At 36.3% G+C, this 20,949-nt stretch overlaps 2 protein-coding genes across 10 annotated transcripts in view; one reads left to right on the plus strand and one right to left on the minus strand.

Moving 5' to 3' along the window:
• Positions 1 to 20,949, minus strand: part of SUPT3H (SPT3 homolog, SAGA and STAGA complex component) — a 455,041-nt gene that overhangs the window by 293,457 nt on the left and 140,635 nt on the right. The gene's annotated exons all lie outside the window — the stretch shown is intronic.
• Positions 1 to 20,949, plus strand: part of RUNX2 (RUNX family transcription factor 2) — a 486,380-nt gene that overhangs the window by 1,046 nt on the left and 464,385 nt on the right. The window lies entirely within an intron of this gene.

Genomic DNA, 20,949 nt, shown 5'->3' on the forward strand with positions numbered 1-20,949 from the left:
GCTATTTAAATTAAGAAAAAGATTAAGAAATTTTTATTTTGCTGAGGGTTATATTACCTTGAGAGCAGTTATCTTATTCATGAATACCAAATAAATATAAATATGTAAGATTACTTATTCTGATATTTCAATTAATTAGAAAAACTGCCTAACAGGGTAAGGCAAAAAACAGTATTTTGCTCATTTTGTCAAAATGTAATCTACCGCATAGTTTCTTACCATACAGGGCAACCATGAAAACATGAGCACTGTACATTTATGTAATATCAAAATTAATAAAACTATCAAAAATTCTATAATTTTAGCAGGCTATGTTTGTTTTGGCTTTCCTGAGACGGCCTAGAAGTTATAAAGCATATTGTGTAATATACTGAGACATATAGATCAATTGCAATTAAGTGAAAGTCTGCATAAGACATATTTTGCCATAACATCCCTTAATCAAACTGTTTTGTTTATAAACTACATGAAGTTCATTTAATTGAATTTGTATTTATTTCCAAGAAGGAAAGGTGTAGATAAAGCATGCACAGTGTTTAATATGGTTTCACAAAATACAATTCTTTTTTTCTTTTTTTTTTTTACTTTGTGGTTACATAAGATGAGCAGTCATAAATATTAGAGATCCATATCTTTAAATACCACTATATAGTCACATCTGTGGCTTACTCTGTTTAGAATGTATATTTTTTTTAAATCTAACTGTGAAACTTGTAGCCCCTCTTCCACTTGCCTTTGCCTATTTCTCCTATTTTAACCCCATAGCAAAATAATTTTTCTGTCTGTTATATACAAACATAATTAAGAAAAAACATTTACAACGTGAAACTTTAGAACTCATTTTCAAAGATCAGCTGAAAAATCTGTTGCTTTAAGATGAGAGCCTTATTTGTATGAGTTTGTGGTTTAACTAAGGAGTATTCTTCTGCAACAAGCAAGGGCCGAGTTTGTATCTTAAATACCGTAATCCAGTTTTCAATCCATGTAGACATCTGGAAAGCAACCAGTCAGTAAACTACATTATATTATATCCTTCTGACAGTCCAAAACCAATCTATAAGATTCATTACTTGTATCAAACACAAAAGAAAAATATGGGAGCAGGGTGGAGGGTCAGAAATATTTGCAATTTGCAAGACAGATTAAGAAAAGTAAATAGACTTCTATTTTTAAAAATATAACTAGCAGCTATTTCTTGGTTAAATATGAAGGTGGCATATGAGGAACAGACTGCTACATTTTTATGTGAGGCCATGGGCTAACTGCTTCTGGTTTACAAGCTGCTAGGAGTACGACCTCTAATTTGCTGGGAGACATGAAAACGGCACCTAGAAAATTTTATTTTTCAGTTTATTTGAAGACTTGCTCTCTGCACTTCTCTGACATTAGTTTGTGTGGTAGCTATTCATAAGAGCTTTTCTGATTCTGATATAGTGGCCCCTCTCATATAATAAACTTCACTGCTCTAGAAGCCAAGATGTGTAGATAATCATGGTTAAACCTATGATTTAGTCGTTTTAAACAAAAGTAACATCTTAGTAGGAAATACCTGTGCTTGAAATAGAATTTACATTAACGTTAAATGGCCCTGTTTTCAATCTCCTTATGTTTTAGATCACCTTGCTCCCCTCACTCCCCCCTCCCCACTGAAACAACTGGAACTACCATACGGAAACTAGACTGAACATTTATCTAAACAGCTCGATTTGAATGCAATTTAATTAAGAATCTTCTTGGTGAAAGAATTATCAGTGACTATATGGCACTATAATTTTAGCACCAGTTTATTCTGAGAGACTCATCCTTTTAATATTACTGGACTAGTCTAAGTTTTCTGTAGGTAGAAAATTATTCTTTATCCTATATCATATGCAGTAACTTCTCTCACACATTCTGGGACTGAGAAAGAAGGGATAAAGCAGTGTATTGGGTTTCCATCTAAAATAGTTTTGCACTTCCACATGAAAGCTTTAACATATTCTATGAAATAAGACGTATCAAATGAGAAACTAATCTTTATTCAGCTTTAAACTGAGTACATTTTAATTATTTAGTTTAGAATTAAATTTCTATATTAGAAGAAAGTTAATCATGTGACATTTTAACAAATGCTCATTATTAAAAACTTTTAGAAATAAGGCATCTCTAGTTCAAGGTTATAGTTTCCCTTCAAAATTCACACATAGCTACCATTCATTTTAATCATGTGTATGCATTGATGGTAGTAATGCCCCTTTTTGTTTTGATTAAAACTGGATAGTGAAAGTATTGGTGTAACTTCATAGCAACTTCAGCAGTTAAGTTCAAAATGATTTCTAAAATATACACGTTTGGTTTTTCTAATAAAACAGAAGAAACATCTTTATAAACTTAACTACAACTGTAAAAATATTTTAAGTTGATGCATAAGAGAACATGTTTTTATTCCTTAGTCTTGTATTATGGGAAGGTTAAATACAGATTATCTCATTCAGTAACTCCCCACTTTACAGTAGTAGCAATTCATTCTAATTGCTTGGGTGGCAAACTCAGGAAAAAGTATTTTTCCTTTTCAGTGAATAATGTTTCATGTTAGGTTAAATGCAGGAAGTTACATGACCATTGGAATGTGATTGTCTGTAACTACAGTTAGTGCTTATTTATATGCATGTGTTTTGCAAAATATTATAATGTTAGCAACTCAGCATTACATTTTGAAAATCATTTTACATATAGCTAGCTAAAACTGGAAATATTTGCAGTATAATCAGTGTAATTTTAAACCACGAATAATAATTTTTCACAGAATTTTTATTACCCAGTATGGAGTGGATTATAGTAAATGTAATTCACACATGCTGTTTCTTATTCAGAGGGAAACACAGAATAGGATGTGGAGAATTTCTAGCCAAATCTTCATTCAGATCCAAGATCCATGGACGCCACTGTAATTGAGAGACATTCACAACCAGATAGCTGTAGACTTCATTTTTGTTTAAAATAATACCTCTTCTACATCAGTTCCAACTAAAACATTAAAGTTCTTAAACTTTTAGCAAACTGCCTTGAGCTGAATTTCCAGCAGATTAAAGTTTCTTGTTTTAATTTAGCAGCATTTTGTTCATAAAAGGACATTGCTCAAAGCTACTTTTCACATCTACAAAAAATAAAGTGCTTGCTCCTTTCAAAGTTGCATAAAATTATGTATACTTAATTACATTGTACTTTCAGAACTTCACTTGTTTGTTCAACTGTCTAGCATTTGATAATGGAAAACTAATTGTACATCACATACATTAATATGCAGAGTTTACTATATAAGCCATCTGAGTTTATTATGGCACAGCCCTATGATTCCAATGATGCTTGTTCATAAATTCCAGGATCTCAGATGTGTGAAATGGTGAATTAGTAGTTTGAAAAACAATTTTACTGATTTCAGATATAAAACAAGGTATGATTTAGTTCTAACAGGCTACATGTCCTGCATGTTTGGTTTATAAAGAATCATCATAAATACTCATTTAAAAAAAATATAACAAGTTTATGGACCAGATTCAGAATCAGGGTCTGTATTATGACCTCATCATGAGAGGACATAAGCATCCATAACTCCAACTGAAATCACTTTAGTCTCTTGATTTGTGATCTTAAAAACCCTGCAGAAAGGTTCAGTCAGGACAATTGTTTTCAATGGCCTTTTGTCAGCTTTGAATGCGAAACTGTGATTTGAAGATGCTTAAAGCAGATTCATATTTTTGAAATCAATCAATTTTCTCTAGCTTGCTGATCCTCAAGGGAATTTGGGATTATGTCTGTAAGCATTAAGGTTTATACTGTTTCCATGTTTTGTTTATAAAATAGTGTACTATATCACTTTTGACATGACAGTTTTTTTCATAAAATAAGTTTGAAGCAATATTTTGACAGGTACTAAAAGAAAGTTGTCCAGCACTGAATATCTGATTCTACCAGCTACAGAGTGCCTTCACAGTCACTGACTTAAAAAATGAGAGTTGAAAATGATCAGCACCTCGCAAGATCAGGCCAACATGTATCATTCTATAGTAATATAGCCTAGTAATCAGAAATAGAATAGTTGTGAATGATTAACACTACATATTTTTGAAGACACAAAACTTATTAATTTTACTCATTCAAAAACGTACAAAAGTAAATAACTTTGGTCACATATAGCATATAAATGTTAGGAATTAACATTTTAAAAAGTTTAGCAGAATTAATTTAGTAATAAATAGGGAAAGCGATATCTATCTTCATGAATCGGAGGCCTGATAACTCATGCCTGGTGCAGAGTTTACAAGGTGTCTCCTTAAGATAAAAGCCCTACAGAAGACTTAACATAGATTGCGTCTTATGTATTATTTTCTCCCAAATATTTTGCTTTACTTTATTTTAAAAAATGTATAGAATTTATGTTTTTAGAATATTTCTCTAATATTAAATATATTCAACAGTAGCCATTACTATGCTCTGATCTTTGCAGCTATGATCCAAGCACATTAGAATTCAATTTACTAGTTCAACTATTTAGGATACACATTTAGTTGAGTGAAATGTAGGCAACTCACCATAAACCTTAGTAGGGAATTTCCAAAGCAGTGAAGATGGAGTAAATTATGAACAAGTTAAACAAAAAACAACCACAACAAAAATACAAAAAATATAGCCCAGAAGCTGTAGGCAACTGTGGTGTAATTTCTTCATGATATTTAAGAGACCCAGGCAAAATGAGCATGCTTCCATTTCTGGAGCACAAATGGCGCTCTAAAATGCAGCATTACTGGAAAATGTGCGTTTAGAACATTTTCAATGAAGACAAAATATTTTCACAAAGTTTTAAGTTTCAGCTATCTTTCCTGAATTTTCTGAAGTATTACATATATTTACAAAAATGCTAAAACAACCAATGGTCATATTCGCAGTTGAATACATTAAAAAAAAAAGAGTAGGTCTTCAATTATAGTTTTATTAGAGTAAAAAACTGTTGCTAACAGTAACATTAAATAATTTTTCACTTTTCCCTTACTGAACTAATACCAAGACAGATTTGCAGTTGATATATGGCCAAAATTTACTACTGGTATACGGATCTAATTCCTAAAATATCTTTGATATCTGTAGTTATTATGCTCCAATCATGAAATATTGTTTTAGGACAAAGTCTATATTAACCTCATTTTGAATAAAATATGCAAAAACTAAATAGCATTTCTGAACAAAATATACGTATTCACACTTTGCTAAATGAATAGAAGCAAAGCCTAAAACATTCTTTTAAAAATAGAAATGTCTTCTCTCACATCTTTACAAGAGACAAGCTATAAGTATTTACAGATATATTAAAATAGCTAAAATATAAAGTTATTTTCATCTTTGATCAGCAATTTTACAAGTCAGACTAAATGACAGTATCACACGACAAGCAACTTCAATATTGATTTGAAATAGCCATTTTCAAGGAACAGTTGAAATAACAAGTATGTACTACTAGAAATGGCAAAAAAAAAGTGTCAATGGAAATTCAGTTACCACACAGACTCCTCATTTTCCAAAATCAATATACTAAAGAGAAGGTCTCACCTTAAATACTCACATTCAAAATTTATGTTAACAGCAAAGAAATCTATCCATATTAAATTTCTGTATTTGTTAAATATGTTTTGCTTTCTTGGCACTATGTTGCCCAGGCAGGAAAATTATACTGGTGATCCCTCAGTATTTTAATTTATGATGCCACAGTTCAATTCATAGCAAATAAGATTCCACATACGCAGCACTAAATCAAAACCCATACATGCTATGTTTAAAAAAAAATCCCAAGATCAGTACAAAAACAATTAAAAGAAAAAGAAACATTTGCACAAGAAACTAAAAAAATCATATGCAAAAAATGCACAGTATAAAAATGTATGCTGACAAATTAATTAAGGCATCCTGAACTATGACACAGGATCCCCGGATGATTTTAAATTTTAACTTCTTAGAGCAGGGCTGAGTTAAAGAATAACATGACAACCTTTGAGAGAGGCCATTACATTACAGTTCCTAAAATATTGTACTTAAACATTTGTTTATTCTGCATGTATTCTTCATATGTGCCATATTTGTTCATTAAATGTTATCAGTCCTTGTTTATATTATCTGTTCTGCACTGATAATTTGATATTGTATTAAAGCCAGACTGTACAGGATTTGATAGTACACAACATCTCTTAGGCCATTAGTGCAGATTCTGTGAAATCACAAGCAATACCTGTGTCAACAAACTGCAGACTTGCGAGACTGGACGTTCTTGTTTTGCTCTCATAGCAGATAAGTACTGAGAATCACTATTAAGTTAAAATGTTTTTGGACAGATTTTCTAGCTGTAAACTCTAATGCTTCCTATCTTCCCTAGTTTGAAAGTCCTCCTTTGGGAGATAGACTGGATGACCTTTTTATTATTATTATTTTATTGTAGTAACACTTGGGCCTCATTGCGCTAGGCACTGTATGGACATATAAGAACAAAGACAATCACTCCCACCCCCCAAAAAAAGTTTACAATTTAAATATATTAGAGGCAACCATGGACAAAAAATGGGGAACACTAGGTAGCGGTGAGACTTTTACAGTTAATATAATAAGCGATGATTATCGTACAACAATTGCCTAGCCACTGTCAAGTGTTTTGTAGGTATAACAAATGTTCATTTTAGGTCTTTGCTATCTCAAGCTTCTGCAGTTCTTTATATTAGAAGTTTCTCTTTTTAAAATGTGAGCATCAATTGTCTGCCCTCCAAATCTCTGGAAATTAAATAATATTTAAAAATACTACACAATTGGTGATCAGTTTCAACAGCGGAAAATGCTCATCTTCACCTTCACTGTATTTTGATAATATAGTGGAGAAAAATGCTATAAAGAATAAACAATCTGGTATAATTAATTTATCCTAACTGTTCTCCATAAACCCGAATACAAGAGACAAGAAAATTAAAGATAAAAATAAACATACTGTGCTAGACGCAGTTTACCATAATTTGCTATTTAATATAGCCCATTTTCTAGTTTTTAGAAACTCTGGCCAGGATAGAATCCTGATCAAACTGTACCTCACACAGGGAAGAAGGCTAATTACAAATGTAAAGGCCTCTCAAATCAAGATTTCAGCCAACTGTTTCATTTCTACATTTCAAGGCTTATCCTGGGTACTCTTCATTGCAGTTTAAAGGGAATTTAACAAAAACTCTCTCTGGTCCACACAATACCAAATTCTACATTTTTCACTTCACCATTGTATATAATTAGGACTTTATAGCACAGAAGAACCATGCTTTCACATGTTCCAAAACATATAGATGGCCATGATCCATCACATAGACCCATGTTTAACTGCATGGCAGTCTCATGTCCCTCCAATGCCAGCACACCATGGGAACTGCCAGATTGAAAATATTTCTCTCTCATTATCATACAAAAGCAGCAAAGAATCCTGTGGCACCTTATAGACTAACAGACGTTTTGCAGCATGAGCTTTCGTGGGTGAATACCCACTTCTTCGGATGCAAGAAGTGCATCCGAAGAAGTGGGTATTCTTGCATCCGAAGAAGTGAGTATTCACCCACGAAAGCTCATGCTGCAAAACGTCTGTTAGTCTATAAGGTGCCACAGGATTCTTTGCTGCTTCTACAGAACCAGACTAACACGGCTACCCCTCTGATACTTGACATTATCATACAGTTACTCAGTATTCTTATGTTAAGTAAGAAAGTGAAAACATCGCTCAACCTTAAACACATTTAGATTAATAGATTTTATGGACAGAAGGAACCATTATGATAATCTAGTCTGACCTCCTGCCCAACACAGGCCATAACATTTCCCACACTGAGCCTAAGAATTCCTGGCTGAATTTGTGTTCTAAAAACCAAACTCCTAATTTTTCCCTCTAAGCCCTGATTTTGGCATCAGTTCTCCACCTGTCTTGTAAAGTCCACTATCATTCCCATTACTCAGATCTGTCTGTATGTCTCTCTCAGGAACTCCTAATGTGTTTATCACAATGAAATCTAAGGTCTATAGCCTCTGGACCATTTTTGATTCCTCTTTCCCCGTTACCTTCCAACAGGAAATGGCAAGAAGCTGGACATCAGTTGCTTTTCCAAAATCCATCTGTTTTTCTCTATCCCTCCTGGAAAAATCCTGGAGCATTCATCTCCCACTTTAACAACCATAAACTCCTTTTCCCCTGTGAGCCTGTTTCTCACCTCAAACTCTTCCAGTCCTATGAAACATTCTCCTCTTATACCCATCTTCATATCCCATCACTCCATGTGTCAACCCATCTATGGACCTCTTCACTGGCCTACCCTCACCTTTGAAGTCAAATCTGAATAGTTTGTATTTATCTTCAAGGTTCTGCATAACTCTGCTTCTGCTTAAATCTCTATTCTCATTTCCTCCTATTCTCCACTTTCTGCTTTCCCTCTGCACAAGCCACTCCCATAAGTGCTACCTTTTGTATCTTTCTCCCATTCTTATCTTGCCACTTTCTTTTATGAAACCTCTTACATTTAGAAAAAAAATCTTTGTTGGCTCCAGTTAACCACTTCTCCTTTAATAATAATTCTTTTGTGAGATCTTTCACAGATGATCCAGCAATATTACTATTTAAATATATTAAAATCTATCACAATATACACAAGCTGCTCTTCATGGAAAATTTCTACTCTCCATGAACAGTATCATTATCTCTCTACTACTTCCTCTACTAATTGGGTATTTTGTTGTCTAACTGATTAAATTTAGATAGTAAGCACTTCAAACAGGGGCCATGTCTTGCACTCTTCTGTAAATGCCATGCACAACAATGGTACAATACAAAAGTACACTGAAATCATTGGTTCTCTGTGGCTCATCACAATAGGGAATGTAAGTGAGAACTGAGAACCCAGTTTTGACTGCAGTCACTGAACTGGCAAGCAGGGTTCTGCTTTGAATAAACAGAACAATAACAATGTCTTAACTTTTCACAACACTTGCAGATTAAATTTTTGCCTGCAAGAAACGCAGTGGTCCACCCTCACTTATCTATATGGCATTCTTTCATAATGGAAATTCATACACCAATTTTAAGTTCAATGTAAATTAAAATAGACTATTTATAAAATAGACATGCTATGAGTAGGGGGCCTACCAAATTCATGGCCGTGAAAAATGTGTCACAGACTATGAAATCAGATCTCCCCCCATGATATCTAGCTGTTGCGTGGGGGGGGCAGTCCTCTGAGAAGCCAAATAATTATACTTTGTTCCTACATACGACTTTCATCCACAGATCTTATGTGCTTTTCAAATAAAGTATTCTCACCATTTTACAGATGGGGAAACAGAGTCACAGTTCAAAAATGTGACTTGCACAAAGTCAGGGGCAGTGCCACGAACAGAAATAGAGATCTCCTGACTTCTATCCAATGGATTACCCTGCTGCAAGTGCTGCTCCGCTTCACGTACAGAAGCAGATCAGGGATGAGGCACATTAGCAAGGTAGCAGTTGAAAAGCTTTCTCCACCACTGTTTCATTCTCCAGTGCTTTCAACCTAGTTATCTTTTACCATTAGTAAATTTAAGACTTAAAAAATACAAAAGATAAAGACACTACCCTGAACTTACAACACTAGTGAGTGTCTGTCCAATTTTTCATGGGACCTACATTTTGAAAACAGAAGGGAAAAAAATAGCTAAGCTAGAGATTCTGCAGAAAAGAGAGAGAAATGGGCAAGATTCAGAAATATGGTGTTAGAAACAATAGTTATTCCAAAATATCTAACATTTATTTAAATTAACATAATTTGTTAAATCTTGCTGCCTACATAATAAAATCTAGCAAGGACTGTCAACTGCACACGGTCAGAGAACTTTATAAACCTGAAAAATGTCAATATAATGAGAGCAATTAACAGCAGGAAGAGATTTTAAACAATAAAGCTATGTATAAATGAGCAAGCATGGCTCACTGCTACAGTATCAGGCTATTCAATGACCACCCAAGTACAGAGAAATTTAAAAGCAAGTAATGTGCTTCCTACAACAATCTCAAAAAACTGTCTGACCACACACAGGCTGTGTGGCAAAGAGAGAAAATATTAAGGAAAATAGCCTAACAATTTAAAGAGCAGTATATAAATGTGAGTGTTTTGAAAAAGAACCATTTCCTGACCAATAGCATTCAGGAAGGTTTTATTTTAAAAGTTTCAGGCACAAAGATTGGTAGAATGATAGTTACATGGAGAAAATCCACCTCTCTCTGTTTTAAGATCAATTCACAAAAATAAATTAATTTTGATCATTAAAATCATTTATATTCTCAATCCCAATAATTCACCTATACATACATAAAATACTCCACATGTAAGCATTTGAGCCAAATGTCATACAAATTAGAACAAAAGTTTCCTGCAATTATTCTGTCATACCTGGAAAAATGCATTATTTTACAAAATGTATTTATTGAAACCAAAGGGAAGTTGGCTTTCCTCAAAGCAGCATCTAAAATATTATTTATTATTCACATTACAGTAACACCTAGAGCCCTAATGAAAATAAAGGCCCCGTTTTGCTACGTACTATAGAATCAAGAGAAAAAATTCTATATAGTCCGTACCCTTGACAGTTCATAATCTAGGTTTAAGACAAGACATAATAGACACAGACAAAGAAGCAGCAAAGGGATGGGAGATAAGGTAACAAAGCATGTATTTTTTGAATAATGAGCAGGAGTGACATCTCGCAACCTGCCTAGCCATTGCCAGCTAGCAGTGTTCTGTAGACATCACAGCAAAGATGAGTATTAAGAAGGGATATCAAAGAGTATAAGAATTCTACTTATAAATATCCTCTTCATTGCTTTTCTGCTGCTTTCTTCCACTCTCAACCCTGTTTATTTCTATTATATTGCATCCTTTCTACTTCACCACATATTCTTGCTCTCCTCCTACTAGATTTCCTATATTGGCATCCTCAAACAATCTTTCTACCCTCTGTTTTAGTTTTCTCTTCTCTGTGTTGGACAACCATCTCTAAATGGAAAGGACTGGGATTATCCTTTGGTTCTAAATCTTTTTACAGTTAGAGTGCTATGTATGTTTTTTTGATAATATCCATATAGAAAGAACTACGGTAATTGTCAATATGAAGAAGTATGTTGCATATATTTGGCACAGATACACAAAATATAAAACTATCTGTACATACATTCACAATTGTTGGTAGTGTGTACACACACACACACACACACGCACGCTTTGATGACATTAAATCCACTATGGTGGCTCTTTCTTATTTAGACATTAAACACTTCCATAATGTCATAAATGCTCATGGGACTTTTCTATTACACATACACAGGCATGCACACACATGCAGAACAGTATTTATTTCCATAAGTACCATCTGGCTACGTACACTTACTGTAATAACCTTGTATTAACTATACTAAATTATGGTTTGTGGAAACATTTTTTTAAACTTTGAAAAAGCATGTGCAAAGTAAAGTGATTTTTAAAAATGGAGATTTTTAGTTTATAATATTTCCTCTATTATCCTGAAATGCATCATACTATTTGACAGCATATAGAAAAGAATGCCATTAACACCAGTAGTAAAATTCTACCACAGTCCCTTATACTCCATTTCCTGGGTTATGCTATAGTTCACAGAGGCCATGCAAAGATGCTCCCTTTCTTTCAAAGAGTGCTGTATGTTCACAGGCACTGAAAGAGAGAGTTAGTCAAGTTGCAGTGAAATGGCCCTTAATTTATTGTAGGGGAAAATGCCATTAATACATAAATCAAACGTTGGAAATTTGACAATCAAGAAAAAAGTTCCCAAATCTTGCAGAAGTAGTTAAAATACTTAATGTGTAAGTACAGAATACTGTGTGTACCCCAACCCCAATTCCCTCATAACAATGTCTGACACAAAAACGAATGCTTTAGAATTCATCCCTCTGCTTATAATAATCTCTAATCCAGCTGAACTAAAGTTTGTTTCATTGGCTACAGGCAGCTGTCTATCAAGACAAGTCAGCATTAGTTTTCCACAAACCTATTGCCATACACATTACCATACACACACATTTCCAGATGAAAATTAAAAAAAAATAAAACAGCCCCTTTTCTGAGCAGATAAACAAGAATCATATGGTTTTTTAAAAAAAATTCTGAAGTAACAATATGAAAATATATTTTTAAGTGGTATAGAATTATGGTACGTAGCTCATTACTATTCCTACATTAGATCACTGAAATGTGATACTTGCTTAATTACATATCTAAGAAGAAAATTTCTCTTTCTGAATTGGCCAATGAAATTTTTCCTCTTATAAAATCTTCTCAATGTCACATACTTTTTCTATTAGATAAAATTGCATGTTCAAGAAACCAACATTAACACAGAAATAATTTAAAAGAATGTTCCATGCCTTAAGGAGATATCCTCACGTTTAAGCAAAATCTCACATTTCAAATTTATTGAAATTCATCACATACAGTATTTGATCAGAGACACTAATTTCCATTAATGATTGACCAGTGTTGTCAACTCTTAACATCTAAGGGGGGGGAAAAAACTATGATTTACTATTATCCACTTAAAATAAATTCCAGCTTTGAAACATGAAACAGCATCATAAAAACAAACATAGCAATCTTTATAATCTCAATTTAGAGAAAAGAGCACAACACTCAAAAGATCTTACAGGGTGGTTTCCATATATCCTGATGGAGATTATTTTCAGGTTAGTTAAAACTTTATTTAATGCCAAACTTACAAGAAAAGGGAAAATGTAAATAATTAAAACTTAGCAACAGCTTTCAGAATAATGATGCGAGAGTGGAAATTCCAGATAAATCTATAAATACCAGCATGCCGATATGTATAAAAAGTAATGGTCTCTAACAGCCAATACCAAAAGAATGGAAAAATTTAATCAAGCAATGCTAAATACAGCATCCTGAGTTAACAAAACAGATTTTACATACCTTTCACAAGAAAACACATTCAAAATAATGAATTCAGATTTTTAAAAATTGTAAATTAAAAAAGGGTTAAGTATTTTTTTTAACTTGGTGTATTTTTAAAAGTTCCATGTATAATAAATTTATGTTTCCCAATTATGTGTTTTAGTACATTTTATTTTCCTTCTACCACAAATGTAAACAAGCATTTAAATATTAATGTTCAGCATACAAACCATTTACCTAAGAACCCCATCTCCAAAGAAGGGAATCTTTTTCTATCTTATACATTATAGAGATTATTTAACCACTCCAGGGGGCACCCAGCCGACCCAGTGAGTGTTGCTAGGGTAAAAATCTTTCGACGAAGGTGCATGCAGCGCGCGCACACCTAACTGGAATGGATATGAGCAAGCACTCGAAGAACCACCTCAAGTATTACAAAAAGTGCCACAGGAACTTTAATACCTACACAGATCAGACAGGGCCTTGGTTTTCACAAAAGATTCCAAAATTCCTTAAGACTTTTGGGAAAAAGCTTGAAACTTAATATTGGACCGACTGAAGGTCTGAGCTGACCCTACCAATGTATAAATCAGTATTTCAAATCCATTACATCTAGACTTAGAAGGATTAGATTTTTAATTGATAAAAGTTGGTAAACATCAATTGCACCACACACACAGAAACCAAAAAAAAAATATGTTCATTGATAATAATCAAAGTTTACAGATAGGCAAAGAAAGAAAAATGCTGCTTGAGAATTTAAGAGTCAAAATCCACTGCATTAGACTTTTGAATTAGGCTAGTTACAAATGGACTAGCAAACGAATAGTATAATCAGGTATGGTTTGTTTTTAGGGATATTTACTTTGGATATTTTGGCATGTGATGTTGACAATTCCTGTTTTAACAGTTTATAAAGCATTAACTTTTTGAATCTCAGCATCCACTGAATAATTGAATAATTGTCTGAGCCCACTCGATTTCCCACAACAGTAAAAATTTAAATTGATAAAAATGCTTAAAAATCAACAAAGACATTATCAAATTATAAAAATATAAAATTTGAATTCTACCAGCCCACTGTGGACCAAATCCTACAAGGTTCTGAATACCTCCTGTAAACTGATGACAGTCCTCAGTTCCCTCTACAGTCAAGGTGCTAAACACCTTCAGCTTTCCCTGCATGAGCAGGTCTAAGACATCCTTGTTTAGCTATCAAATAGTTTGGTGCCTTTTCCATAGAAGTATTAAACGGAAACTATTTCCATCTGTAGAGTTAATATAAGGATTATTGCTTTATCCCTTTCAGAGTTGTTTTCGGTGGTTATTTTTTCCAGCACCCAAAGTGTAGGAAGTCATGGTCTATTGTCATGAAAAGTGCAGAATCCAACTGCAGATATGATGCCACAAAGAGTTAAATAGGACTGAAAGGAGGTGTAGTGACGGTAAAAGGACAAATTACAGAAATATGATTATGGAGTTACTCAAATACTTGCACACAGCACAGAGTAGCTAATAATAGCTAATAATATTTTTAGAAGAATAAATAGTCTTCTGGGGTCTTTTTTTAAAATAGGCATAGCAATATAAGTGAGTCTTACAATGTTTATATATAAAGATATATTCTATTTCATTCATATACATTTATACTACATCCAAAAACACTACATTAACCAATAATGCAATTAAAAGTTTGTATCATAATGCATATGCACAAGATCGTTGAATGAAGGTTGCACATGTAACCTTAATTCTGGCATTCCTAAATTCTGCTTGACTTTGCGATGTTAAAATTTTTTAGAGACAGTTTTTTTATGTAGTTTTCCACTTTTTAAAAAAATGCAAAAAGAAATGGTTACTCACCCTGGGCAGTAACTGTAGTTCTTAGAGATGTGTCCCCCTTCATTCTAGGTGCGCTTGTGCTCCCTGCACCTTCAATTGGAGACTTCTCAGAGCAGTATGTGCATGCATGTTACTCAGTCTCGTGCCCTGTGCTGTTGTTGTATAGTGCTGCGTGGATGAACTGCCCTCAGTTCCTTCTTAATAATGAACCCCATAGCAGATAACTCCAAAGCAGAAGGGAAGGAAGGTGGGTAGTGGAGGAACCATAAGGACCACAGCTCAAGGAGCTACAGTTACTGCACAGGGTGAGTAACCATTTCTTCTTCAAGTAGTGTCCCTATAGGTGCTTCACTCTAGGTTACTATTGAGCAATTCCCTTGGAGGAGGAGGGGGCTTTGGACTCTAGTCCAAAAAGGAAGAAAGTACAGCAGAGCCAAACATGGTATCTGAAACAAAGTCATGAGTTATTGCATACTGCTCAGCAAATGTAAGCATAGAAGCCCAAGTTGCAGTTTTACATACTTCAAAAATGGAAACATTTATGAGAAAGGCTGTAGAGGTATAAATGGACCTCAGCGTGAGTATGTATGTCTGAAGGTGCTTGAATATTACAAGATTCACATCAAGAACTAATGCAGTTGCATATCTGCTTGAAAGTCTTTGCATACAAATTGCAGATCCTTTTGTTCTATCTGCAATCAATACAAATAATTTAGGAAACTTTCTGAAGACCTTAGTCCTACCAAGATAGAAGGTCAAGGATCTCCTGACACCAAGGGTTTGCCTAGGTGAGGTTTAGGGTAGAAGATACACAAGTGAATGGGTTGGTTAATATGAAACTTCCCAAACTTTTACCAAAATTTTCATCCGCGTGGTCATAACATGACCATATCCTTGAAAATATTGTGAAAAGGGGGTATGACATAAGGGCCTCTATTTTCCCAACACACTGCACTGATGTGATGGCTATCAGCAATACTGTTTTCACCGATAAATGGAGGAATGCGCAAGTAGCCATCAATTCCAACAGTGATCTTGTACGGCACTTAAGACCCAGACTGAGGTCTCAAACCGGAGTACACTGCTTGATGGATGGAAAGATTTCTGAGCCCCCCAAGAAACCTCATGGTTGCTAGGTGTGCAAAAATGGAATAACCTTCTATCAGAGAATAGAAAGCTGCAGTGGCTGGTAGGTGGAATCTAATGGAGATCAGCAACAGTCCTGAGTTTTTTAGTGTTAGAATATTGTCCAGTATATTTGGCAGCAATGAGGTTGCCAGTGGCAGGTGTTTGAGGTTATACCAGCAGACAAATCCTGTCCATTTTTAAGAGTACATGTAATGTGTAGACTGTTTTCTGTTGTGTAACAGTACTCTTTTTACTTCCTCTGACCAAATTGTTTCTAATCCTGTCAACTATGGACAAGCTATGCTTTGAAACAAAGAACTTGGAGATTAGGGTGAAAGATCTCCCTGCCTACCTGGCAGAAGAGCTGAGGAGTGGCTTGGAGAGTGATTGATGAACAAACAGCTAGCTGTATCAGGTAAGGAAACCATGTTTGTCTGGGCCAAGTAAGAACTATTAGAATGACTCTGACTTTGTCCTTCCTTATTTTGAGTAGAACTTTGGATATCAGAGTAAGTCAGGGAAAATGCATATAGACTGGTGGCCCAGCCCGCCTCTAGAACAGAAGTGGGTGCATTTCTTCTTTATCATCATGGCAAACAAGTCTATCTCCCACTCATGGTCTTGAGCGAAGCATGTCTGCGGTCACATTCTGAACTCCTAGAAGGTAAGCTGCTAGGATGACAATCTGATTGTGTATGCCCCAATTATAAAGCTTGACAGCCTTGGTGCAGAGGGGGATCCCTGGTCAGCTGGTATACAACATGCATAACATGTTGACCAGCATGTGTTTGGCCCTGATTAGTGGTGGAAACTGAAGATAAGAGTATCTGACTACCTGAGTTCCAGAAGGTTGATGTGTAGTGCGGTCTCAAGACATCCACTTGCCCTGGACCATGCGAGTGTCCTGATGTGCTTCTCGCCCAGCAGGGATGCATCTGCCATTATGACAATTGTTGTGGAAGGATATGCAAAGGAGGCTCCTGCACAAACATTGGGGCCAGCTGCCTTGTGCCCCAACAGCTGAACAAAGTTCTTGACCGTGGTTTGAGGGAAGAACTAGATTGCGTTGACTATGTTGAAAAGGGCCACAAACCTGTGCAATGAGAGGTAGGCTGCTACTGAATGGAGATGAGCTCCTATGAATTCTAACTTTTGTACAGGGGTCAAAGTAGATTTATGCATGTTAAATTGTAGGCCCAATTTGAGGAACAGATTTGTGGCTTTGGAAGGTACCCACAAAGTTAGTTCCAAGGTACAACCTTTCAGAAGCTAATTGTCCTTTTCTTTGGAGTTGTGCCGCTACTTCTGACATGACCTTTGAAAAGATCCTTGGGGCAGGGGAAAAACCAAAAGGGAGCATCCTGTACTGAAAGTGGTCCTGGCCAACAGTAAAACATAAGCATCATTCGGGATTGCAATGTGAAAATATTCTTCCTGAAGGTCAAGGGCTGAGAACCAATCCTCTTGATGCAGTGACATAATTATCGCTGCAAGTGTCGGCATTTTGAATTTTTGTACCTTCACAGAAATGTTGAATAGCCCTAAATCTAGGATGGGTCTCCAACTGCCATTTCTTTTTTGGTACCAGGAAACTGGAATAAAATTATTTCCCTCTGTGCTACATATTTCCTGGTACAAGTACTAGGGGAACCAACTAGGGGCAGACCTCTTCTTGACCTACTGCTCACAAACAGGGAAGAATTAGCAGGGGAAGCAAAAGTGGATGGGAACCTGGGAGACAGTGACCATGAGATGGTCGAGTTCAGGATCCAAAGTGGATGGATCTAAAAACTGTTCTCAATGGTAGCAGATGACAGAACAAGGAGTAACGGTCTCAAGTTGCACTGGGAGAGGTTTAGGTTGGATATTAGGAAACACTTTTTCCCTAGGAGGGTGGTGAAGCACTGGAATCGGTTACCTAGGGAGGTGGAAGAATCTCCTTCCTTAGAGGTTTTTTTAAGGTTAGGCTTCACAAAGCCCTGGCTGGGATGATTTAGTTGGGGATTGGTCCTGCTTTGAGCAGGGGTTTAGACTAGAAGACCTCCTGAAGTCCCTTCCAACCCTGATATTCTATGATACATAGGAACTAGATCTATAATACCCAAAAGCAGGGGAGAGTCTATTTCTTGACAAAGCAAGTTCTTGTGAGACGGGCTCCTGAAGAGGAAGAGGGAAGGGGACTGGTTGGTGGAAGAGAAGTTAAGTGGATGGAATACCTGGTGGAGATGATCTCTAAAACCCACTTGTCTGTAGTGATAGACTCCCAAGCCTGCCTGAAGTGGTAAAGGTGGTTGCTGAAGGGAGGAAGGCAGCTGTATTGGTGCAGCTGGTAAGGATGGGGATGGTAACTCAGGGCCTCAACCACTCTGTCAAAATTAGTGCTTGGAGGTAGAAGGCTGTGAGGTCGAAGGCTGCAAGGTGGGTGGTTTCTTTCTCTGGAACCTCTGTCTTTTATGTTGAAGTTCATACAACCACTGGGAAGTTGGGAATTGGGCAGGATGGGATCTCTAAGCCAAGTGGGATTTGCTAAAATTTCTCTTCTGGGGAAGGTGTATAAAAAGAATGCAAAGTAGCCCAGGAGTCCTTTAAAGTACACGGAGATTCGTCTGTAGTGTCAACAAAAAGCTTGGAACCATCAAAAGGGAGGTTTCTAGGGTGCAAGACTCTACCCGCCTTGTAGTTCATTAAGCTCTCACCGCAGGAAAGGTCGAGTGGCTCCAGCACCACTCTGACATTCCAGCAGAATCCTATTCACTAACCCTAAAGAGAGTGGGCAAGATTTCTGATGTTGACCAGAAGCCAACACTGCTAAACAGCAGTTGCTGCTGGCAGTAAGAGAGAGTGCGCCCAGGGAACATGACTATTCTTTTGTTAATTATCTTGTAATAAGTCTAATTCAAAAGTCTAAATCAGTGGATTTTGACTCTAAAAAGTTCCCAGCCAGCATTTTTCTTACTTTGCTTATCTGTAAATTTCTACAGATATTGTGACAGGGTTCCTGGGGTGCAACCTGAACTGTGGGACTGCTGAGTGCTCCGTTCCATCAATCTAAGGTATCCCTCACACTGTGATGCTGTTGGCAAGCTACAACCTCTGATAGGTAGTATACTTACACAGACATCCATAGGCAGGGACACACTCAACTGAGTTACATAAACGCTTCTCCCAGCCACTCATGAACTAATAATAGGGAGGCTCCAGCCAATTCTCCCCAGCCTTGCACCCCAGAATTGTACCATCTTCCTCTGGTCAGAGGAATAAATTCATTATTCAGTCCACCCCTCCCTCTGTGTGGAGGAGGACACACACTAGCCTTTGTAAACTGAGCTGAGATTTCCCAAACACTTCAACCAAAACACAGTTTTAGGTAAAATATAGAACAGATTTATTAACTAGAGATAGATTTTAACTGATTATAAGGAGCAAGCATAAAGATCAAAGTTAGTTACCTAAGAAATAAAATAAATTCATAGTCTAAGTTCTATAAATTAAACAGGATTTGAATCGGTGTCTCACTTGGCAGATGGTATAGTTCCTCAATATACAGACGGCAACTCTCCTCCAGCCAGATACCATCCTCCCCCGGTTCCAAGTGTTTGTTCTCCAAACATGCTTCCAGGTGTTGAGTTGGAGGAGCGAGGCCAAGTGATGATGTCACTTCCTCTTCTTTACTGGTTTCTTCCAGCATGCTGGAAAGATCTTTTGCTATCTCAATTGTCTAGGTGAAGTTTCCACTGTATATAGTTCCTGGGATGGTGAATTCTCTTTAATGGACCATCAGCATGTCTGGCTATTCCATCGTTGTACCTGAAAGTCTGGTTGTGGGTGTTCCTAACTTCACAACAAACTCAGTAATGCACACATAGCAAAACTTCATAAGTCCATGTGCAATAGTAGCGTACACAATCCAACAGGATATTAATGTTCAACAGATTAAGACTTTGAAAATGATACCTCACAAGGCATATTTTGTACAAAAAATCATAATTATATGGCAGTGGTGAATATGGGGTTCCAGGGGGCTGCTTTGAGATACCAAATGTCACATATTGATAAACAAAAATTTGTCGGTTTCTGGGGGAATTGTGGAAATTGACCTTTGCCAACACTTACCAATAAAAAGATTACCTCCCATACCATATTCCAAAGCACTGAACCACTAAAGCGTCTCAACAAAACTGGTAAGAATTTTTTTTTTTTTTAACATGAGCAAAATGTATTTTCCTCTAACCTAGTTCTCTAAAGCAACTGAATTGTTTTAGCTGAAACTTTCCTAGGCAGATATGGGAGATGTTCAGAACGTTTCTGGCCTGACAATGAAAAAAACATAATTCACATTCAACTGTATATTTATTTTTCAATATAATCCTTGACATCAATGCACTTGGTCCAGCGCAGCTGCAGCTTGGCTATGCCCATCTTGTAGAAGTCTTTGTCCTGCATGTCCAGAAACTACTCAACTGCTGTGATCACCTCATTATCATCATTGAAACTCTTCCCACAAAGGTCTTCCTTCAACTTGGGGAACAGGTAGAACCCTGAAGAAGCCAAATCTGTTGAACAGGCAGATGAGGAATCAGCTGAAAGCTATATTTGGCCACTGTGTCACTACAACCTGGGATGATGCAGTGTCCTGGAGAAACCAAACGTTTCGAAATTTCCCTGGAATGCCAAGTCATGCTCTCTTCTGATCAGCGGTCAACATTCTGGGCACTCATCCTGCTGACACCTTTCTCATGCCCAAATCCTCATTGCAGATGGTATGACCTGACCCTGTAATGATGACCACTATCTCAGATATATGCCTGACTGCTGATCTACTTGTGATGGGATTCCTGGGATTCAACCGCTGTGACCCCTTAACTCTCTCCAGCCTGGGTTGTCCCTCACAATGCCTTGCTAGTGACTAGCCCCTCCAGGCACGGTTATCACTCAGCACAACCTCATGAGGAGCCCCACACCCAGCTAGATT

This window comes from Mauremys mutica, chromosome 3, assembly GCF_020497125.1.
Source record: "Mauremys mutica isolate MM-2020 ecotype Southern chromosome 3, ASM2049712v1, whole genome shotgun sequence".
In the NCBI taxonomy this organism is placed as follows: Eukaryota; Metazoa; Chordata; order Testudines; family Geoemydidae; genus Mauremys; species Mauremys mutica.